General features: G+C 34.3%; 1 protein-coding gene across 2 annotated transcripts in view; it reads left to right on the top strand.

Annotated features, from left to right (window-relative positions):
* Positions 1-26,040, top strand: part of LOC122573215 (furin-like protease 2) — a 427,801-nt gene that overhangs the window by 127,555 nt on the left and 274,206 nt on the right. The gene's annotated exons all lie outside the window — the stretch shown is intronic.

A 26,040-nucleotide genomic window follows, 5' to 3' on the forward strand; every position in this document is an offset into this window, starting at 1 on the left:
GCAAATATCAGTCACTTACAACGTGAGCCAACGAGGGCTTTTACGACGAGAATAAGGATATCAGAGTGGCGCGCAACATAGAATACGAAGGGGTTAAGCAGTAGAGGACTCATCATATGGAAAATCGAGGAGGACGCGACGAAAGGGACTTTCCATAGCTCGTTGGAATGCGAAATTCGAGGATAAATCGATCAACTTGAATCACTGTGTTTTCCTGAAACTATTCCAATCCAGATTTCGACAAATTTTCTTCTTTACATAGCCGTAGAAAGTTGCAATTTTATGTAACAAGAAATTGTAACTAATTATTTTATTGTCTTTATTTTAGAAATTCTGTACACTATTCGATAACAGGCCAATTCGACGATGCTACGAGTTTCTCAGTCGAGTTTCTTAATGCGGCTGTGCGCGGAACTAGCCGAATCCGCAGATCGTATTCCGCAAATTCTCGGGAGGTATTGAAAAAGTGGCGATTCTTTTTGCAAACGAGATCACCGTGGCTGCGAGCTGGTATAACGGATGCTTTCGTTCGATTCCCGTGACACCAGATATTCGGTGAATCGAATGAATGAATTGTAAAAATGCGATGACTCAGTGGTCGCGTGTCGCGGCGCGTACGTTATTTTTCGCGGCGTTTTCTGTCGACCTAAGCCGACCTGTCGACTAAACTTCCCTTTGTAGATTAAATTCGTTGTCCCAACGCAGTAATTTAACCCGTGACGCTTTTAATTGTGAATATCGACCGGCAAATCCAACTTATTCTCATCATGCTTCGACTTGCAAATTTTTAAGTGTCAGATTTTAAATGCTACAATGACATGTAAATAATGATATTAAAGTCATTCAAAATAATCTTTATTCATCTCAGAAGTAATATAATTTTGATTACAATATTTATAACACCGCACATCGGTGATGCTTGAGAGGCACACTTGGAACATTAAGGATTAACGAAGCTGAAGTGGCAAGAATGTTTTCTTCTATTCTGAATGTTGTAAGATTAATTGTCATTTTTGATATTTCTATTCGATCCAATCTATTTTCTCACATTTATAGTTTTCATAGAAGTCGGTGTCTCAGCTATTAAACAAAACGTTCGCAGTATAAATTTGCTTATAAAGACAGAAATATAATAATATCTCTTACAATAAAATTGGTTAACAATTGAATAAAGTAATTGTAATTCTTTGATAATGATATTTTTCGAAAGAAATTTTTGATCTGGACAGTTTCCAAATTATTTCGAGCGTTCTGAGGAATCGGCGGGTGGACTGCGGCGATATAATGAAGTTAACTGTTTGTTCGAAACGATATTTAGTAATTGTAATGTCAATGTTCCGCATACCAGTAATGGTATAAATCGCGTGCAATCGATTACGGCCATTGGTAACACTATTTGCCATTATATGCAGCCACATTAATGATGCACGAAGAATAAATGGTGACGATTATACATCGTTGAATAACGAACCACGATCGAGATATTTGATTTCCATTAGTATGATACGATAAAAATAATTCATTCGATTGATGGTGTTCCTGCTTTGACACTCGGTGTCATCGTTTATAATTAATCGGATCGATACTTTCTCGATACTATACCAAGTCTTTTATTAAACAGTCCAAAAAACTCGTAGCGAAACTTGAGGAATATTTAATTAGAATTAGAGTTTTTGCCATCTGTAATTACGTGAGTTGTTTCTTAAGAACTTGTTCGTATTTTTCGTTTTACTGTTTGATAAAAATACATAATAAAAACTCTATGAGCTTTTCGAATGATCCAATAATATCCGCTTTTACTGCCATAATAATAAAATAACAGAGAAAAATCAACAGGTTTCCATCGAATTTAAGTTGCTCGTTTGAGCTTACGATATTATTGGAAGACACAAATTTCTAACAAAGTTAAAAATAATCTTTATAAAAGAATCTTCGTGGAAATACGATATTATCGAAAGATAGAGATTTTGACGTAGCTCAGAATAGAATCATTGTAAAAACTTTAAAGTACAAAGCAATTCCGAGAGCCGTAGGGAACTCTTTCTTAAGAAACTTTATCTGCTGTTACCTAAATGGACCAGTTTTAGTAAACGAAAGGATGGAAAGATGTTAAACATACGTCCAAACTTCTTGAAAATTACTGCTTTTAGATTGTTTTACTGCCAGTGTTGTAAATTATAATATTCATTTATTTCACAACTACGACCTTAAACATTTCAAACAGGATATCGCTTGCTTTAGAATCCTTTCGATTTTCAAGCGACTCGTATAAATTATCCTTCAGAAGGAAGAGCTGTCGAACGTCGCTAAAAATCGTTTTCATTGGGTATGTTTCGTTCGTTCGACCGAACGTTCTGTCTTCCTGTCGTTCCTACGATTGTCAGTTGATAAAAATCGCAGCCAATAGAGCCGTAAGCTCTTAGTAACCGTAACCAAGGATGTCTGGTTTGTTAGGAGAAATCGATTCGATATAATTGATAGTTTTGAGCCTCATATGACGTCGATGACTTTCCGTCTGTTGAGGTTGAGGTTGACTGATTGAAGAACGAGCGGATGAATTTGTAATGGAAAAGTATATTGAAATAATTAAAGGTATCAGTATAAGTACAATGTACAAGTATAAGTTTATGCTGATTCAGATCCTTACTCTCTTAGTGTTACTAGACAATGGAATGATAGGGAGCACGTTCATATATTTATAGCAAAAAGACATTACCAAAAAAGTTAACCTTATAGCTTTGGCTAGAGGCTACAGGGAACATAAATAGAAATCTGTTAATTAGTTTCTTTGTTCCTAGACCTTGCAACCCAAAACATAATGTGTATCATTCAACACAACAATATGCACCTTTCCTTATTTAGAATATTTCTGCGTAATAGCAGTTTACAGGATATACATAAATAAAGATGTAGAGTTTTTCTTGAAGTAGTTACTTCAATACGATCAAATCTCCAAAGATCGTGTTTCAAAGTAACGTTTTCTAGCAGATTGATACCGCGCGATTCATTTACTAATGTATGATCAAACTTAATACGAGGAACAATGAGGAAAGTTATAAATTATAAAAAAAATTTAAAGTAATGAGTTCCATTACGAGTTCAATTTTCAAATAATGCTATGATTTTTGTATTTTGTATTTTATTAAAATCCAGTTTCCTGATTTTCTCTATTATAGATATTTCTTTGTGATGTATGTTATATTTTTATATAAAACACGAAACTGTTTTGTCTTACTAGATTTATTAAAAATGCCTACAATTTCAGCCGTTATGTAATTAGCGAAAGTCTTCGTGAATACAATAGAAGGGTTAAACTAAATACTAGTGCTTCGTGAGCTGCGTGAATGCCTGTTTCACTTTCTACGTAGACTCTTCTAGCCACGTATGCAGGCCGCATCATGCACTAAGTGAAAGTGGTGTAACATCTGTAAAGTAACTATTAGCACCAGTCGCGTCGCTCCGAATTTTTGTAATTTATCATGCGAGTAATTTAAAATTCGTAATTTATTAAACGTGAAAGTTTGATTAAAAGTTACATCCTAAGGCTTACAAGTGGAAGTATTATGAAGTTTCAATTCTTTTAGTAGTAATACTAATTATAATAATTACAATAATACGTAGGAAACTATTAGTAGCAACATTTTTGATCGAACTCCGACGATTACAAACTCCTCTACCATTTTCACAAGTAAATTTATTAGTCTTCCGTGACATATACTCATTTACCGAGCGTTTAAGTTATTTCCATGTAAGTTCCGATGCCTTTTCAACGTTGATAACAAACTATGCGAACGCTTTAACGATCCGCCATCTACAAAGTCTTAACAAGACACACCGCGTTTCGTTGTGCAAAAATTATGCTAACGTTTTAATTTTCTTTGCTAAGAATTATTCCCGGATAATGGAAATTAGCACGCGATGTGCTACCATGGAGCAAGATTACATCTTTTGATCGGCTCAAGTGAATTAAAATGCAGCTCTTTAAGAACAATTATTACTACAATTTGAAATTTATTACTTTGTAGCATAAATGTTTATCATATGTGCATTCATTAATATTTACTAGTATCTATCCTAAATATTTTGTAATCTAAAATAGATATCGTTGAAATCCTAAAGAATTTTTCCAAATAATTTAACTTGGAGTAAAGACGATTTAAATGATAAAAAATATGTATTGTATCTTAAAATTTATCTTAAACGCATAGAAATCCACAATCTACGCGCGATTAAAGATTTTACTGACTGGATTTAAGGGTTACAATATTCTTTAACTGTCTGATTTCCAACGTTTCTGGAAGTTGAAAATCCAACCCGTGGAAACATGGCACGTAAATCAGTGGCCAAAATGTTCCCTTCGAGATAGTTTTCTGCGCACAAGTATATGCGAGTGCACAAACTAGGAATGGAGTATAATTCACGAGCAATTCGGGAAAGCTAATGCCTGTTGGTTTAGAAAGTCCTGTTAAAGCCTTTGATTATGTGCGAATTTATGACATGTCGGTTTCTGCTAAAAGTCAGAAGCCACACTTCACGAATGAACAAGCAGATTGTATAACATGTATAACATGAAGTTTATTGTGCTAACATACCTACATACGCGTGAAGTATAACGATATGTCTATTGTCTAAATTCAATTATTCAATCAAACACGCAACACTGGTTCGTTTAACTTTCTACCATGTTCTTATACCATTTATGGAGAATATCAACCGTCGACCAACGATCGTCGAAATAAATAGTTCTCAAGTTCGTTGCAAACGAATGAATATCATCTCGTATTCAAAAACTCCGAATTATTGTCCATACGTACACACCGTTTCCGAGTGTGAATCTTAACAACCTTTTCCATGCCGTGAAACGTAAAACGTATTCACGTAACGCGGAGAATTTACGTGTCCGGCAATTATCGTTATTCCGGGTTGGCGGAAGATAAAATAATTGCTCGATAGTGAACGTAGGCGGCGACTGTCTAGGCGTATTTTTACTTCGGTTCGTGACAGCTGGACGAGATTAATAGCACCCGAAACACAGGCGCGATCATTAATTTCCTTGAGCTGCAAAAAGGCGGAACAAAAGTCAACGGCGCTGGCCTCTTGGCAATTAAAAGAGACCGCAGCCCACTTAACGTATCATCGCGCCGTGCATCTTTTTTCGAGACCCGTTTTCACCGCACGTTTTTCCTCCTGTGTTGACCAGTTACAAATAACGAAGCCACCAACGAATCGTCCCCGTGACGTGCTAATTTCCCACGAACGCCGTTTACGATCTTAATGGCGTGAATTTGTCATGGTTGATTTCGAACCGTGGCTATTTGCCAGTCTAACGACGTTCTACATTTCTGTTTTGCGGGAACCAGGTGTTTGGCGATGTATTCAGGCGCGCTTCTGCAGACAGTTTTTAAAATAATAGGAATATCACGAATTTTGAGAAGTGTAGGTATGTGGTACTTTTCAAAGGGCAAAGTACATTTGGAAGTTAATGATACACGTGTAACAGTGGAAACATATATATGTGTGTGTGTGTGCGCGCGCGCGCGCGCGCGTGTGTGTATATATATATGCACATTATTACATATATATAATCAAACGATCGATTCTGGAAAATGGAGTTTATTTTAGAAATAATTAAATTAAATACAATAACAGTTAATAACAAGTCTACTATTAATTTTACCTGGGAAATCGAGAATCGATTTTCTATGTCCTAAATTACTCTTCTTCTTTCGTGATCTATTCTATTCGGCAAATGAGTGCCGGTAAAACAAAACAAAAGTAAAAATGTCGGTTGGCGGGTAGTTTGAATTCTATAGAATTGTATAGAATTAAATGTTCTATAACTTGAATTACATGTATCAATGAACAGAGAAAATGGTACAAACGCTTAACAAATTTTATCAAATTAAAAAAGTTTTAATAACCGAACAACGAGATGATTGCAGTGTACTCGGGTTAAGAACCACTAGTCTAAAAGAATTGGAGTGTTAAAAATACAGAGATCCTTTGGAAACTTTGCTACCGCTTCGGTCTTACAAATAACCAATAAATTTCTACGAAACCGAGGACCTATTTCCAAAGTCCATAGAGCTTCAGAAATGACCAACGATGCGAATCTTATTCTTGATATTCGATCGCCGATATTCTACGACGCTACATATTCTTAAGATCCAAGATTTCAACAATAAAATGCTGTTTCTGAAACTTCAATACCATTTCCACTCCGCCGATCATCAACAAACTTTTCCAAACCAAATGGCCATTTTTAAACTTGATCGAACGACAAAGATTACCGCGAAACATTCACCGGTTTTGTCCATAACCTATCAGCGATACATCGAACATAACCTCAACGGAACGATCTAGAATCTATAGTCGAACTTCAGAGGTCGCGTCGAAGCTAGCACCATCTACGCGGCCATTAAATGGCCCGTAGGAAACGTTCCATCCGTTAAAAGCGATATCCAATTGACTAGAACTCTCTTATTGTTAGCTTCTGATGGAAGTGGAAGAAATTTCTGCGGAACGTCGTGTGGAAACAGGAGTACATCGATCCCCGATATGGACCATATCTGTCCTATTAGCTTAGAAACTCTGGCGATTCACGAAATCTGTAGGTGACATCACGAGAATCTAGCGTAAAGCGAAACCGCGATAAAACGTATATTCCGACGCCATTCCCGACACCGAATGAAACTGGGCGAATTTAGTTCCCTATAACTCGTTATGGTTTCTAGATCTCATTCGTAGTTGCCCGAGAAACTAATTTCATTCGGTTGAAGTTTATGGTTGGTAAGCTAGAACGGCTAAAGTATGGCGGATGTGTCACTATGAAAAAGATTTGCACATTGTATGCTGAGATCGGCGGGTTATTTGTTCGAAGCTTTAGTCATGCTGCCTGCGATCCATGGTTTATAATTAATACTGCACCGTATTAGTCTTGTTTGCACTTCAATGGACAGAAAGACTTTTAATATTTTTAATTTTAAAAAATGTTTAAAAGTATTTACTTTATTTCAATATCGTAATCGTGATAATGGTTATAAAAATGAAAATAAAAGTAAAAATACTGAAAGGATAAGAATGAAATATTTTTATTGTGAGGAACGTATTATTCAAAATTAAGCATAAAATATGCATCATCGGGGTGTAATATTATAAAAAGTATAGCCTGTATTATTACAGCGAATTGTTTGATCAAAAGTGTGCTTAATGAAGTCCCGTCTAATAAAGATTTCATTAAAGGGAAGTTTCTAAATTACTTTTATGAAATTCGCTAACTTCCTTTGTATTACCTTAGAAAACGGCGAACTTTTATATTACAGTAGCCAATTTTTTTCTCTTTTTTCCTTAGAAAAAAGATGAGGATGCCTTTGCTTTTATCCTTCGTCCCAAGCTTCGGCTGTTATTGATTTTTGTATATTTTCATGTGCAATTAATTGAATCTGACGTGTAAGAATGTCTATGGCAATGTGTATTCGATTTTCAAGTCCAATATTCTCAAGCCTTTAATCCAAAACCGTAAGCAACTAATTATTTAACTTCATTTAAACAATATTTCATAGGATAAAATATTTCCCAATCATTGAATAATACAGAATGTAATAGAATATTTTTAAATAAAATTTAATTGTTAACATTTTTTTTCATTAAGTTGAATTTTTCAAATAAAGTATTAAAGTAAAAAAATACTTGCTTAACACTACCTCGTGTCTGATCAGGAATGGATGTTATATTTCAATAGATAATATTGAAATATGCATAGTTATGAGATATTTGGTTTTACTATTCAGTGTAATTTTTGTACCTTTTCTGTATTCCACGCTTGCTACGAGTAAATAGTTGAAAAAAGGGAATATATCTGAAGAAATGTGAAGAGATACAGAGTGAAGAAGAAGAAGCGAGGAGAACAGCAGTGTGAAATACACCGTTTTATATGACGGATTGCTAAGTTAATAATAAACTCATTCATTTTTAAACAGGTTGTAAGGATTTTGCAAAAAGTCGATCCTCTTAACTGGTGTAAACAGGCATTTATCGGGAGTTTTATACGTTAGAATAGCCGGGCAGTGTAAAATTCTCGAATTCGTGCAAAAGTCGTTCGGAAAAATAATTTTCTCTGGCAAAATTACGTTTCTGCTTCTTCTTACACCTGTAGGACCGTATTGCTGGAAAAACAGAGGAAAAATGAAATTTACAAGTTACCCTTTAGCCAACGAGAAGCGACAAATACCTTTGCATCGAATCGACGTGGAAAGGAACGGTCTGATCGTAATGTTCACCCGCGCATTAAAAGTTTTAGTGAGCTCGTAAAGATTGAATTTACGACGGGACAAAGTTACTCTCTCAACTTTATCGCTAGAATTTTGGTAAAGCTACCCGACCAGCAATATCTCCCTTTCCTCGTTGTACACCGTAACACATACTTAGGCATCTCAACTTTTGCTTTGACGACTGTGCATGCTAATATTAGTTCCTCGTTAGTTAAGTTATTCGATATTTAGTATTGATATGTAAAATTGATATTGTACGAATTAAAGAAGACATTAACTTTTGAATAAAGCGGCGATGAGCGTGGAGGAATTTTACAAAAAAGAATTTCTGGATGAAACAGGATCAGGAAGAGAGGCAACGAAGAAAACCATAAAGAAAAGAAGAAGGGAAAAGGGAGGGCAGGAGAAAAAGCTGAGAACGGATTTTTTTTTATTTATTTTAATTATTTAGTTATTCGATTGGAACAACTCTGGATACGTATTAATTAATTGAGAACTATGGGGTCTGTTGTGAACAGTGCTAAATACACGCACAATAAGGATATACAAAGATGTACGAAAAATAATAAGTTTTAAGTTCAAGTCGAGATTTATGTTAAGCTTATTTTTGGTTTTAATTCTAATCTAGTGAGATTATAAGGACATTGAGATAATTTGTGGTGAGAATAGTATAATACGAGATGAGATATCGTAAATCCATGAGTCACAAATAAATAAATAAATAAAAGCAAAAAAATAATTTTTTAATAAAGAAGGAACAAGCCAAAATAAGATTGCGTTTCAAAATAAGAAAGCACTTTGATCTTTCGATGATTTCTTTGATCAATTCACCTGCTCGCAACTGTGACCATTAATTACGACAGATGCGTTGACCATTATTCCTGGATCGTTAGGCGCAAATTGAAGAGCGTGCCGATGTCGAAGCGGTTGCACTTGTTCGAACTTGGATCACTTTAATTGCCCCATCGTGTAAGCTTACACGGAAACATACGTGTGGGCGTTCGCGCATTTGTCGTAGACATTTCCAGTGACTTAGGATCTTTTCGCCCTCTGAATCCTTGCACTCGCTAAAATCAACGAATTTCACGCTTGAAACCGATTTTACGTTTTCACGATAATTTTGGATTTTCAAGAAAATTCTCTTCTTTCTATATTTTTTATTTCGTTAGTGAATGTTACTAATAGCAGAAATACTTACTATCCTGGAAGATTTTTTAATCTATAAATTTCGATAAAATGATTGTTTCGCTAAATTTCATGAATTATTCACCGATTATGTGTGTATGGTTGTTGTAAATAATTGTTCTTCTTTAATTTCTTGCATCCTTAAAAGAAGTAAAAAGAAGAGAGAGAGGAATTATTTTTCAGAGGCGTTTTATTTTACAGAAAGTAGTCGGGAATTACAAGAAGCAATTAGTGAGAACACTCGACGTCTGAAGGGAACAATGACACATATTATGCATTGAAACGCATATAAAACGAGAAGATAAGTATAATAGGTTTGAAAAGCTCAAGAGATATTCAAAGCTGCGTACTTCTCGCTGTATCATGAAATTTACAATTTTACTTTACGATTTATTTCAACGATTAATTTTGTTTCAATTTCTAGTTTCCAATTATTCAATCAAACACTCGTGGTACGTAAACTATAATTTATGAAAATAAAAATTATTCATAGTAATCGAGTATGAAAAGAGAAAAACAGTAGTAAAAGAAACTATAAAGTCGATATCTTTGAATCAAAATGTCTTTTAAACAGATATTATTATATTTAATTCGAACAAATTTAATTCAATCAAATAAAAAATTAAACTAGAAGGAATAATTGTTAGTGCACTTTCTAAACTTAGGCTATCACAACTTATTACATATTACGTTACCGATAGTAATTAACTTATTATTATGTAATTTATAGATTCATTAAAAAATATAATACAGACCGATTTACGATAAAAATACATATATTTACAATTCAGCCATTGTATTGTCATTAATCCTAAAAATATTCATAGCCCAAGTTAGTTTTTTTTTCAAACTGTAAACCTGATAACGCTAGAAACTAAACCAGAAGAAGAGAAAAAATTGTGAATAGATCGAATGAAAGAAAAAAGAAATTGAGTTTCATGAAAACACAGTAACAAACGCAATTCTTTCAGCGATGGTTCTGTCAGTTGATTGTGTGAAATTTCGTTCGCAGTTTTCCAAGAGGTCCCAGAAACGAGGTTGACAGTGATGGATACTGTTTCCTTTGTTCCCATGCGCTATCACGTTTTGCAATTTAAGTACGTCGACGATTTCGCCATTTACAAGCTGCTCTGGCGATTGGTAATTACGCAATCCAATAACGATTAGCGTAGATTTGGAATCTACCATGCAAAGCACACGTTTCGTGATATTTATCGGTAATATTTGATTAAATAACCAACTTTATTTCAATTTGATTTCTGTTATAGTATTCTGCTATTGCTGTTATTAACGAGAATAATATAAATTGGATCATTTTGATTTCGTATATCACTAATGACAATAATTTCAAATACGTTTTTTTTATATTAATTAAAATAAAATTCTTGTTTGTTAGCTGTGTAAAAAAATACTCGTTGACGTATCACGAAATTAAAGCAACAAACTATCTCCTAAAAAATGTTGGAAAATTCTGCCTCTCACCACTATTATACAATATATTTCATAGAGAAAATGTTTAAAACAAAATACGAGATATTCGAAAAAACTCATTAACGCATTGGGTTATGTTTACGAGAAGAAAACAATAGGAACTTTTAGATTAAATTTAGTTTTTGAACATTTTTACAGAAAGGACAATCATTATCATCGTATCGTTGAGTTTGATAGTTGCGGATAATGAAACTGCAAATGTACTTTATGAAATTTCGTGAAGAAATCCCTTTTCGAGGAATTAAAATATTTTATAGTTAAAGCTACGCGCAATAAGCCGGCAAAGCTGCATGGCGATTAAAAGTTTTCCCATTTATTACAGCTAGGTCAAACGTAACGCTAATAAAAACGACAGAACTTTTTCACACATTCGACATAAAATGACGGATCATTCTAAATTTTATACCGCGACCATTTGATTTCGTCACAGAATATGTAATTAAAGATAAGTAGAAGTTAGAATTGAACGAACATTTTGTATAAAAAATACAAAATGGTTGAATAAAGCAATTTGAAATAATTCAATTTGCTTCCCTTCGTGAAACTTCTAAGTACGAAGTTCGTTTTTGATCTCTTAATTAAGACAAGTTTTTAATCTTTAATTTAAATCTGCTGACTTAATTTTTTTATTTAAAATATTACTTTGGTTATAAACGAATTTTGTAATCATTTTTACTAAGCTCAAGCATATACATGAAAATGTAATCCAATATAGAAGAATTTCTCCACGATTTTATTAAACATAGTACAATATATGCTACATATGCTTTTATACATATTTCATTCCATTGTCGTTATATTCAAAGCAAATGATCTACTTAGGAAGAGGGTCACAAAATTCTGTAACTTAAATTATTTGACGAGGGCAAATCACGATAGCAAATCATAGTAGAACACAATAGCAGAAATTCTCAAGTAGAATGTAATAGAATATGGTAGCAAATAATTCTCGGAAAAGAAAGGAAACAATGGGAATTTGACTTTTCAGCCAACTAAAAGGACGAAATAATTTCTTCTCTATTCGATTGCTTCTCTGAAAAGAGAAAAGCGGAGGCGACAGGGGATGGTAAACCGGTCAAAGTGCAGAGTGCAGAGTGCAGCCTCAAATCGCAGATTCCAGGCGTATTAGATAGCAAACAGGCTGTCGAAAACATTGGTCAACGAACCGATGAAAAATGTTCCGCACGAAGGACGTACAAACTGAAATCCCCTTTGATTTCGCGTCCTTTCGAATCGTTTCAAGCAGTGCCGGCCCGTTCTAAGAATTACACGACGAGCTAGACGACGCGATGCTTCGAATCGATGAACGATCAGTAGAGTTTGCGATATCCGACCACGCCAATTTCCCACCCTCATCGAGCTGTATCGTACGCTCGATCAACCAAACGAAAGTCATTCGATCGGCCTTTTTAGATTAACTAGCGATGGTCTGAGTACGTTGCAAGTAGGTTTCGACATTCGATAAAAAACATATAATCTATACATAGATAAAATAAAATAAATTTTCGCCATTTTAAAGAGCGTTTCTCGACTAACATTTCATTTATTTATTCGTAAGCTTATTCTAAGATAGATCCCATTAACAACAAAGTCGTTAGCGACCATCGAAAATATATAATTGGCAATTGCATGTTTGCAAGATCGAGTAATACTTGGTTTCGTGATATCGAGTAGGTTTATCTGTTTAAAAAAGAATTTATAATCGCTGCCACAATAGCAATATTTTTTCGGCGTGTGTTAGTTCTTTGTGTGTCATTCTGTGCGTCAATTCTTGCATTGCCAAAGCACTTTATACGATATATGCATAGCTCAATAATTATCGCAACGCTTAAACAGTTTACAAGAGGAATTGTCACATACAATGGCGTTGCCTAATGGTTCCATAAATCGAGCAGAGCTTCAATTCGTGTGAACATCGAAGCAGTTACACACATATAGAATAATATACGAGCTATTTGAAGATTAGCAAATCTAAAAACCTGTTAACTCGAACATCGCGAAATTGAAAAGTTTCTAAATTCGGAGGTTCCAACATTGCAAAATTGTTAAGTCCCGAAGCTCGATACTCCGGAAATTGGACAACGTGAAAATACGAAAGTTCGGGGATTCGCAAATTTGGAAACTTGACAATTCCCGCAAATGGCGAAATAATGAAGTGGATTTTCGAAACACGCAGCCACTCGCTAACTACTACGTCTTACGATTAGCATTCAAGTCCTATGAAGCACACCTTGAGTATTAGATTCGATTCAAATGTACTACATATTCAATTCAATACCACATAGTTACGAGTTTTCCTACTTATGTAGAACAATTGAGTTTTCGTGAATCTGTGGCAATGTTGTATCGCGAGAGATTTACGAGCGTGTTGAAATGATTATACGGAAGCAGCGTGTAATTTTAGAAATTTACAATTAAGTTTGCCATGTGAATGACTTTTTGGATGAAAGTGAAAATACAGAGCCAAGTGAATTATTAGAGCGAAACTGTGATTGAATGAGTTAAACACTTTGTTGTGTGCTATTTGCTGCAGTTTTATTGGGCACGCGATATTACTATTTACCACTTCGCTACGCCTATAACTACTCGAAAATGCTTACGTTATGCAGAAAGGTGTTTGTTCGTGCACGCAACCGAACTTTGGTAAATTATTACGCGAGATCGTCGAAATTTTAATTTAGCGAGGAAACAATGTGCTCTTTCAAGCTTTTCAAACCAATTATACACTTTTTCTTTTTTTCTCTCTTAATACTTGATCGCTTCGAATAATTTTTGTTCTACTAAAGTATAATTTACATGTTAATTTTTGTAAATCATGATGTATGCATTAGTTTCTGCATATTAAAACACTATTAGCATAAAAAAAAGATCAAACTGTCGAAGGTTATGTCAGTTGTTACAAAAAAGTCGATTTTTCCGCACGTCATAGACAAAGTACGACAAATACAGGCGAAGTTTTATTGCTCGTTGGTTTTTTCTTTTTTTTTTTTTTTTTTTTTATCGCGTAAAACGAGGTGAGCACAATTACAAGTAGAATTACAGGGACACGATAACATTCTAATGCTTAAGGAATTCGTTCGTCCAGGGAAGCATGTAAAAAAAGCTGAATTAGTTCACGCTTGAAATGCAGATGAGCACGCTCGCTTCGAAATCGGATCCAGGTCATCTTCGTTTTAGGAATTTTAATTCTAGCATCTGGATGAACGAACGATAATAGAGGGCGCGCTTTTTATATTTTAGAAGAAACACACCTTCCGCAAAATCCACTGGATTAATTCTCTTTTCTTTCACTCTTCCAGCGAAAGAAATTGTACATTTTTTAAACGCTTCATGAATTTGTAAGGCGACGTTGATAAGTTATTAAATGTTTCAAACCAGCTGTTTTGAATTGGAAATTAAATGCCAATAGCGTCGATATATTTTATCAATCAGCATTTTCGTATATAAACAAGATAGTATGTTCAGATTTATTCGATTTTATTGTATTTCAGTTTTCGGCGATACGCAGAATCGATAGTTATCAATAGACTGCGGATTTTTATGTATTTAAAGGAAATTTGAAATTTGTACGCAGAAATATACATAATACATATAGAATGCAAAGATACATAAAATATACAAAATAAAGTGTTTACCATAATACTGGTGAAACAAATCTCTATTTAAATTCCAATTGTTTTCTTTTTTTTTCGTGACGTTCATGAAAATATAGAAATGCATAAAATTCCACGGTTCAGTTATCAATTATTCTCGAACGTTCTACTTTATCAAACTTCCGCGTTCTAAATTATATTTAGAAAAATAATTCTTATAAATAGCCACTTGTGGTGTATTCATAATCACATATTAACATTCGTATTATTCTAAAAAGAAGTTTCATAATTAACATCGTCTGTATTCTAATATTTTGTTACAATCATTATCGTCGAAGAATTTCCTATATTTTCTTATATTTTTAGCAATTTTCTAATTATTCTTGCCAACTTTCGAATTTCTAATTTTTTCATTTCTAAATTCCTAATTCTTCTGCATCAACGCCGAATGTTCTCGAAAGTGGCAGTATGTTTTTTGCCCCGGCGTTGAAGATAAACGAGAAACATGGGACAAGCGACGGAAGAGGAAGCGCGAGTTGCACGTTCCCCTAATTGGCATGTTGCATTCGGTAATGAGGGAGACTAATGCATTGTTCGTTGGCCGAGTGCAACGTATACACGGCGACGTGAGCGAATACGCGACACGATCGTCTTGTCGCCACCCTCCCTTTATCCTTTTTCCATTCTTTCTCGCCACTTTTCGACCCCTTGTCGCTACACGAATCGTACCGCTGCCAAGTAAAATTTCAAACCGCTTCTTTCATCCTGTAATTTCCACAGACAGGTGTTTTACCGTTTTAAAGAGTTTGTTTAATGGGTTAATTGTGTCTTTTTAGTGTCCCGTAAATTAATAGACTATATAGTTTAGAAACAGGCTTGAGCAAGTATTACTTGAAATTGTTATTATTATATTTAATTAATTAAGTTTCAGAGTCGGGGAAAATTTATTTGAAAAAATAATTTTCAAATGAATATCTCAAACAACACAATGTCAATTATTATAGGATAAATAATGCGTTTCAATAAAGTAAATGTAAAATATCAAATTATGTTACGTTATTTCTTCTGAACAGCCCATTACAAAAGTAATTACATATTTGTTTAAATTATCTGTATAAAGAGTCACTTGGTTTTAATAAATAAGAACGTCAGTATGAGAAAATTAATTTAGAATATATAAATCGTGTATCCTTGTATTCTCTATGCAGCAAGAAATAGATCACCAAGAAAGTTGCGATTCATTAAAAATTTTCTAAAGATTCTTGTGCATTCTGAGCTCCGCATGGGAAAGTTGAAGCTTCCGCGAAAAAATCTAAACTTAGGAATAGGTAATAGATCAGCTTTTAAGCCTCGATGCGTTTTAAATTCCGGCGACGAAACTTTCTGAATTATCGTACTCTTGAACTTCGGAACTATTCAAACATCCTAAGGCAGAATCTGGGAGATCTTAAACTTGCAATTCTCTCAACTTAAAATTTTCACGAATCCTTGCAACTTTTATTTTTAACAAAAATCTCAGGTGTTATAAAATCTCATAAAACTATTTTCAGACAATTCCGTTATTTGCAGAAATATCTTCATAAATTACCTCAATATACAATTTTGTACAATTTAATTAATACTTTTATACTTTTCTTGATTCCATTTCATAGATAAAATATACAATCAAGAATAATATTAACGATAAAAGTTACATAATTTTCTTTATATAATATTCAAAAAAGAAAAATACTGGAACGTATCGTTATGAAATGCAATTAAAAGTTAATCTCTCTTTAGTCAGAACATGATTTCACGAGATTTAAAGATAAAATGGCAACAATATGGATTATTTTCTCAAGAAATAGAAAGATATAGGAAAGAAAAATGAAAAACAATTCCTTTTTATAGGTTTTAAGAGATACAAAGGAAGAAGGAGGAATTTAAACATAACTGTATAAATTATATATTTGTTATTTACATATTTGAAAAAATATAAGGGAGCATTTAAATGAAGGATTGCATATATTATCACGGTAATGTTAAGAATGTTAGGCAATAAATGTTTCAAGGAGATGTCAGGAGATAAAGAACGAATGTTACAATTAAATGGAAATGTGTAATTCGAAACATTTAATACCCAGCTAAATTTCTTTCCTGCTTAATATTGCATCTTCGGCATCTCTTTTTCAAGAATGCTAGCCCATGGAAATAATTCCTCATAAAAATGAGTTCTTCATAAAAGCGAACAAAGTGGATTCCCAGATAAGATTCGCTGCAATCTTGGATAAAATTACTGCGAAAAAAACTTATAACAAATAAGGTATATACCGTTGCAATATAAATAACGTGTACGTATCATACTGTTCAACGTTCTCCGGACTTGTACAGTGTCCTTTCTTCCTTCCTTATCACTGCTGAATTTCTAGAAAAAGTTATAATATTCCAGTTCAAGGAACATCCAGAAGGATCAAGTTCATCTGATAGGCAATAAAATAGTATAAGTTTCAGGCATAACTGTTTTCAGCTTACTCATACCTATCTAATAACGTTTTAAACAACATCAAAATTCCATCGCTGTTTTTTTTTCAGTTTGAACATAATTTCAAAACTAGTAGTCACGTATCCATCTGAAAAAAGAAAAATACAACTAAATAAATCAAACTTAAATCGAAATTTGTTTCATCTTCTAAACTTTCTGCCGAGAAATTTCATTCGAAAATTACAATCTTTTCGCGTATTATAATTTTTCACGAATACGTATAAATTTTGTAAATATTACTTTTAATGATATTATTGGTGTCAGGTGAGAAATACGCACGAACATTGATTCACTAAACGAGGTACGGTTTCGTTCATCCTTGTTGCGTTTCGACAATCGAGTCCCTTCCTTCTCTTATCTCGTCTCTTCTCTGCTTATCGTCCTTTCGCTTCGATCTATCCTTTCGTCACCCTTCACGTCCACAAATTTCTGAGGTTCCGGTCTCCCCCAGCCGACAAGTGAATTAACAGACACGTTTTCACGGGTCTGTTAGACTAACGGCTGATAATTCGGTCGGTTCGACCGCTTTAAGCGGTTTAAATAAGGGTCAATTTGCCTGGACGCGATGAATTCACCACGAGAAACGTTAATTTTCCTTTTACACCAAGTGAGCTATGTATGTACGGGACGAGATGAGTGAAACGAAATCGAGCGAGGATTCCAAACGAGCTTTCTTCGTGTTTCATAAAGTGTTTTTATGTTTCAATGCTTTTTTCCTTGATCATCTTCTTCGATCGGTGTTCAAAGCAACAGACACTATGACTTTTTCAGTAAAACTCGCAGGTTATTTAATTTGCCGATTATTTGCAGTTACCGCATACTTTATTTCCTGTTATTTATCATTTATTTACTATTCATTCCATGCTTTTCTCTCGTTTTTTGCTTCACTGTTTTTTGCATGTGGTCGCTCGTACCTTTGTACAATTTTTAGGTATTTGCCGTGTAGGAAATGAAATAAAAAATAAATTAAAGTGCAGAAAACTTAGCGAAATACACGGTTTCATTTTAAACAATACCTTTATCCACAAAATCTAATAAAAATTTATTAAAATCACAGTAATAAAATTTTCTCTCGTTGCAAAGCTCCGTCTTTGATCATTTCCTTCCAACGTTAAGAACAACAATGTTATTTCAATGCTGGTGTTAAATGGAATAGCCTGTGCACCTGTGTGCATACAAATTTAGAGGCGTGTAATTCACAATCGTGTCCAGATTCGAGTATTTGCTTAGCGTCGCCGGCCCGTGGAAAAGGATAATGAGGCAGCCAGCAAAGGGGGTAGATCACTACCCTCTTCGAATCCGTTCGAGTCCATTTGTGAATCGTTGAGTTTCTAACCAGTTCCGAGGCCGTATTCCCCGCTCGTTTTGTCTCCTAATCGACGACCAGTTTGTCGATTAAAACGATAGAGGCAAGAGGGGAATAGTGGAACGAAGGAGAGACAGAAGAAGACAGAATGATGGTGACATTTAAACGTGGTGCAAATTCAAGAGAATTGCGATATAATTTCATCGATAATATTGATCAAATTACGGTGTGAACCAGATTGCTGTGATTCAATTGATCAATTTATTGTCAGACAGATGCAAATTGTTATTTGCAGGTAATATTGAAAAAGAGAGAGCATTGATATTACACAGCATCTGGGTAACAGATTAACAACTTTTCTTAAATTCTCAACTGTAAATTAGCCATAGAATCGTATCATCAATTTAAACTGATATATTGCAAATCTTTTATCTTCTAAACATAGGTTTAGCGGATGCACAGTTCGGAAAATTGAAAGTGTCCCCAGGTGGTACACGGAACAATTTGCGTTAGGCAAACCTGGTTGACGCGATCAGCTTAGAAGAGTGACAGAGAGAAAGAGAAAGAGGGCACACACAGAGCTTTGCAAATCGTTCTCTGATTCGATGCAGTACACAGTAACACCGCGTAAAAATCGTCGAGAATTTGTTCGCGCCTACGACACCGTGAGAAATTCAAACATCCGTGCATGCTACAATGCTCCACAGCGCCCTTTCATTTTCGACAGCCATTCTCTCGGCGTGTCGAGCGATTTTTACGAATCGTTGGGAAAAACGATGTATAACGAAGGGTGGAAGAGAGGAAAGGGTAGTTGTCACAGGGACGAGCTACGATTTGATATTGCAACGCGTACTGCTCTTGTGCCGAAGATTTTTCACAAGCTCTTTATATATCTTTGTTTTCTAATATCGTCCGAAATATTTTCTTATAAAAATTTGATTAAACTGGCTAAATTATTGGTGATCATAACTTTCTCTTTTCCCTTATTATTTATCAAAAATAAAATGCTAATTGAATTTCTTATAATTTATCCTATAATTTATTCTACGTATAAATTCTATAAATTATTCTATAAATTCTATAAATTAATTGAATAAATTATGGGTTAAATTCTAAGGGACTCAATTAACATTTTAATATTGAAAAATGAACAGAAAAGAGGAGCAAGCTATGATCATGTTTACTTTATAAATTATAAGAAATTTGGATAACAAATATATCATAGATGAGGAAATAATATTTTTTATGAAATTGTATATAGTTAGCACGAATTATTAGTTTTGCAACTTTATACGTAGAAAGGAAAGAAGCTCGTAAAATGGCCCGTTAAAACGAAATTTAAGTACAATAATACACCTTGTGATGTTTGAAAATCTATTTTTCCAAGATCGACAGAATACCATACTTTTAAATTGTTTTTCCACCATAAACCGCCATTGTGATTCTTCTTCATTGCGGTTACGTTTTAGAAATCTTCTTCTCCAAAAGCGCGCGTCCCTTGAAATTCTCCAAAACAATCGCCTGCTTGTGGCGATTGCATATAAATATGGTTTATGTCTTTCAGGATCGTCGTAGCTGGTAACAACGTTCAGAATTGTTTAGATTTGCCGAGTGCCAGCTGCGTACAAAATGAGTCCGATCTTCGTGACCTGAAGGTGCAAAACAAGACAAAGTTGGGTTTGTCTAGCGAATCGAATTAGTCGCCCTTTGCTCTTCGCTTTGCTAACGTTGTTAGTCTGTTCCGTTAAAGTGTCACGTAAAAGACGATGAGAACGAGGCGGGACGAGGTCGATTCGAGCCATTCCGTTATCGAAGTAGAGGCCACAAATTTTGGTGATTCGAGATCATTCACCAAGCAAATCTCTTTGTACCATTCCGCGCTCCACTAATCTTTTTTGCTCGCAAATTTTTCATAAGTAATCAGTTGACTGCGGATTTTTATGCATTCGTGCAAAAACGTAAAGATGCAAAAACGCAAAGAATTCATATAATATAAAAAAATATATAAAATATTCAAAGTGTAGTACTTGTAATGTTTAGTGAATGGAATATACTATTTTCTTAGATTCTTTAAACTCCATTGTTTTTATCAAATTTATTTCATTTCTCCCGATAAACACGATCTTCTTCGAAATTTTGATCATCGACATGGCCAATCTATTAAAAATCCATTTGCCAGCTCAAAGGAACCGCATTTTTACATCCAGCAGCCAGGTTAACGAATCTCGAAACGTGCGGGGTCCTCTCGCCAAGAGTTTCCACAACTTTCTCATAGCTGAGAACACGGAAATACCGGGTGCACGGCGAAGTGGGTCAAAAACAATTTCTCAGCCCAGCGCCATGCTTATTTTCACTGCGAAAAAAAAAAGAAAGAAAAAAGAATAATGAAATTGCATCGGCCCAATTCTCATTGTAGTTCTTTCCATCTCTAAAACCTTTTGACTTAAATTCATAAAAACACACACACACACACGCACACGCACACGCAATCAGACAAAAACTGGAAACCGAAAAATTAAAACGGGTACAATGAAAAGCGTCACGCGCAGCAGCGATGGTATTTTTTTTCTTTTCTTTTTTTTTTTTTGTTTTGCCTGCGACGAGAAATATTCATTGATTTGGCTTTGCGCAATGTTTTTGCCGATCGAATTTTTCAGATTTAGTTACTTAATGTCGTTCGGTGCATTCTTCAGCTTCTAAAATTTCTATGTCAGCAGCTTGAATTTTTCATCGATAATATTTTTCGGTAATATTTGACTAACAGAATTAAAAAAAAACGTCAGTTTTAAGTGTACGAAGTCGTAGAATGGAAAATCTTGTATTTGTAAAATACTATCTTACTCCGGCACCGTATTAGTTTCCTTCACTGTCGTTGTAGGTTCAAGTATTGCACTCGTCAATAAGTCAAAAACTGCACCCGTGTTGTTTTCAAATTCGTAGCTTCGATTATCTAATATTTTTTATTTGCTATTTCCATTAAAAATAAGAATTGCACAATCGTTAGAGCGGAGATACGAATGGAAAACGATTCGAGATCCTACGATGCTTGTCAGCCGGAGAAATGGTTCGATTTTGTCCTTGGTAATTGCGTCCATTCCTGTGGTTCACGAACGGTTAACGAACGCACTGAGCCAGCTACACCCGCTGCAACGAGATTATTTTACGGTCTGGCCATTTCCAGCCGATCCATTTGCACGCTAACGAACGCATTTTGCGTAAGGCTGTTTTACGCTTGTTCGTCGTTTCCTCTGGCCACAAATTTCGCGTCCCTGTTCGGGCACTGGGATTCCCCAGGAGCGATATATCTCCTATCCTACTGGTAATCGATCTCTCGTATTGTTACCAGTTTGGTTACGTAAATGTTGAAATCCACTTGGTGTTTTGCTTGACTCGTGGGATATGTCGTCGACGTAGGATTAGAGAGAATATTACATTCGCGAGAATAGCTAACGACTTGGATAAACTGTTGAATGACCGAACAACGTTCAAAAAGGTATTGGATAATTTTGGTAATTAGTCGCGATAAATTTGGAAACGAAATCTGTGACTATTTTGAACGGTTGTATCAATATTATTGGAAAATTTTCAAATTGTCGGGTGTAGAGAAAGACATTGATTAATTTTGTTACTTTGGCGTGGTAAATTTGAGTGTAGAATTTAGAACTGTCTTGAAATATCGAAAATCCTATTACTGCTGAAATGTTAATATAGTAGCAACTTTGATAATTAGTCAATCAGTTAAATCTGGAAATGAAATTTGTACGTTTATAAATATAATATGTGTACATAATGAAAGTAGAGTTGAAGAAAAAGTTGAAATTATATTCTGTACTATATTTATTTTTAGCATTTTACTGATTGCATTATGCTTAACCGTATACTGATACTTTCATGTTAATTTAAAAATAGGGTACTACTATTATGGCGATAAACGAATGAAGAGTCACACAGGAAACTGAAAGCACTGATAACATTCTTATCAGACTCTTTCATCGATAAAAATATTATTTACCACTTGTTAACTAAATTTACGGCTATTGTAGCAACGGTATCTGTGAAATAGCGTTCCTTTATAAGCAGCGAATGCGTGCATTGTTATACACGAGTCACACGACACGTATGGATTGTCTCGTTTTGCAATTTATACGATCACCGTGACATGGCAAGGAGGATGCATGAGCGTTGGAAACGAAGAATGTTCTTCTCTCGTGACTGTATACGTATCGCACATGTCACGATTGTGTACTTACTACTATTGACATATTTAGGTTTAACATCCGTTGCGACTAGCGGAACTCGGAACTATTCCATATAAGTCAGTTCGCATATGCAAATTTCAACGAAGAAATGTGAACGTTTTTGCCAGTAACCTAATTTGCTTGATTTCTTCATTTATATTAATCATATAAATGAAATAAATAAACTTAGCAAACATACATTATAATTTTATGCTAAGTAATATACTGACATCTACATTTTGTATGTTTGAACAGTTGTTACACGTTTTACAATGTTTTAGAGTTTGAAAAATTATTTATTTAATTCCTTATTTCATATTTCCATTTAACAAATTACATGATTTCAGTAATTTAAATCAGTCTATAATAATTCCATTGTTAATGAAGAAGTACAACAATGGCGATATTTCAGGATAAAAAGATATTGCTCTTCTGAATTAACAAGGTAGTTTCGACGTGTGATTACCTAGTTGATTCATGGATAATGTGTTGAAATTAAAACGAACAGAAACGCGGTAAAATCAGTAAAATGTATTCCCGTAAAGCAAATGGGGGTAAGCTTCAGAGCAAAGAGCACTTCTTTTTATTTCGACAGACTACATTCAGTTTAATGATTATTTGTTACTACCATTTATAATCTGATGACAGCAGTGTGTTGAATTTGTATTATAATAAAAGGATTTAAAGTATCGGATGGAACATTATAAAACACAGAGACGTGCAAACTATAATTTATGAAAAGACAAATTATACCAAGTGAAACTTTGTATTAAGTTGTCCGAAAAGTTTCTTTCGTTTCATAAGGTGATAATAGATGAACAACAATTTCTGTTTTATATTATTTTATTGAATTAGGTATGATCCATTTCGTCCTATTTCTATTATTATGTTCGTGCATAATTCAATAAATTAATATAAAACAAAAAACATTGTGCGCCTATTATTTCCTTATCAAACGAAAGAAACTCTTCGAACAACGTAATATTATATGGAATGAAATGAAAATGTTCAAATAAATAATTTAATAATAACGTTCTGTTGAAACTTTAGTAGCGATATTCTATTACGAACACTGTAGGAATAATTTCCTATTATTCGCCAGCTTTAGTCCATCAAAATTGCTTTATACATAAAACAATCGATGAAAATCAATTATAAAACAGTTTCCATGCATGTCATACAGAGTTAGATTTTAGCGAGTTCACGTTTGTTAAGAAACTTCGAACCTCCTAAAACGAGCTAATAAATCGATCATTTATACCATTTCAGTAGATCCAGTTACTCGTAAATCGAACGAGCAGCAGAGAAACAAAATGAAAGAGGGGAAAAAAAAAGAAAACTGGAGCACGAGATTGAAAGTTTAATCTAAATTCATTCGATCGTTCCTCTCGGAGTCTGAATTTCTTTCGCACAGTTTCTTCTGTCGAACTTCTTTAAACGGTGCAGTGGATAAAAAGAAGCAGCACGAATGCGACGAAATCGCCGATTGTTCCCCCTTTCGACAAAATAGTCGCGTAATCGCGATGCAAGCGCGCTTCGCCGATGACGTGGACCAATTTCATGAACTGATAATTTATAACGCGCCTCGTTGCACCGACCGATAATTTATTAATTTTTATCAGCCATAAAATTGAAACTTCATGCTCGGGTAAAATGTATTGCTCCCTGTCCGCTTTTGCTCGGGGGATTGTGTCGCTTGACACAAAAAGGAGGGGAAAAGATAAAAAGAAAGGGAAACTATGTCGGATAACAGAGACATTTGGCTGTCAAACATTTGGCGCAATCAGGTACGTGCAAATAAAGAGACTACGTAAGCACAGCGAAATTTCCCACCAGCCGAGGCAAAATATCGGTTATAAACAATCAACCGATATTTTAACAAAATATCTAACGGAGAAATATGCCATCGGAAGAGCGCGAAACTGTGAAAATCAGCCGAATCCGATAAATTCGACGAGTACACTCGAACAGATTGGTCAGTGAACATTTATGCATTTATCCTTTTTGGTTCGATCTTTTTTATTTCTCGTTGTTTCGTGTGTGTGTTTATAAATCTAGAACAAAATAAGAGAATTGTGGCGGATTTGTTATTTCTTTTTAAGACTATTAATAACAGTATTTGTTAAATCTCTACGCCCCTACGAAATCGTTTAGATTCACACGAACTTTTCTTCCACGTCGCTATTTATTCTCGCTCTGGTTAATTCCGCTCCTGTGAATCGCATTCGTTACACTGTGAATTCATATTGCGCTTGTTTAGGTTTTTTTGATACTAACACCTCCAGCTTCACAGATTCGGTTCAAAAAATTTTGTCAAGTATGCGAATGCGTTGTATAGATGTGCTTGCGTTCTATGTAATCATCATCATCGTCTGTATTAAAATAAAGATGGTATATGTATGTATGAAAGATACATTGAATACCCACGAAAGTTTGAAGTTAATTTTAACCTTTCGCCGGCAATGTAGGCTGTTGAGGTCCAGATGAAATTTTCATTGTTTAATTTTTTCGAAACAAAGATCCCGCAACTACAAAAATTTTACACTTACAAGGCTTTGACTACTCAAATGCTGCGTTCAATTCGATTCTCAATATCACAAGAGTAAAATGAGCACTGTCTCTTCAGCGATCCATATCGCCATCCACGTCAATCTTTTGCTAATTAAGTGAATTTTTATGTATGCATAACTTTTTTTATTTTACGTACAACTCCTATATTTCTCATAAATTAATAAGCATGAGATACGCACCTTTCTTTTTCATATCATTTTCTAGTAATGAATAATCCGCTTAAAAATCCCGCAGATTGAAATCTCAGAGTAATTATACTTTTTTAAGAGCTGGCAAAGTTCTTTATGTTTTGTCGACAAATGATAATCTTATAGGTAAAACCGTACAATAACTTCTCTAATATTGGTCTTTAATACAAAACCATTAAACAAATTTTCACTTTTTTCATAACTTTCCGTCGAATCTTTGCTTTTATTGCAAAAATGTTCCAACATTTGACTAAAGTACCAGTTGTATAGTATATCAGAGACTATAACAAGTATCTCAAATTTGTTTAGTTTTCTTTTTGAAGTCCAAAACGATAAGAAATCAGACGAGGGATTGAAAGACTCATAATGCCGGCTGGGTTAGTGAAAAATCATATTGCCAGCGGAGGGGTTAAAATTAGAAAAAATTAGGTAAAAAAGTAAAGAATACAAAAGAATATTATATCGCTAATTTTATTAAAAAATATAAAAACGTTAAATCATAAAATCGTAAATACTAGGAAATAAAGGAAGTTCTATGAATTTTGAGCGTACACGTGTATTAGATATAGTCTTCCAAAAACAGAATGATATTACTCCACGAAATAAATTCATAGCAGAATCGACTGAGAACATTCCCTCTTGGGTTTTCAAAATGATAGAGTGAAGGAAGTTTGGAA

Source organism: Bombus pyrosoma, linkage group LG11, assembly GCF_014825855.1.
Source record: "Bombus pyrosoma isolate SC7728 linkage group LG11, ASM1482585v1, whole genome shotgun sequence".
Classification (NCBI taxonomy): domain Eukaryota; kingdom Metazoa; phylum Arthropoda; class Insecta; order Hymenoptera; family Apidae; genus Bombus; species Bombus pyrosoma.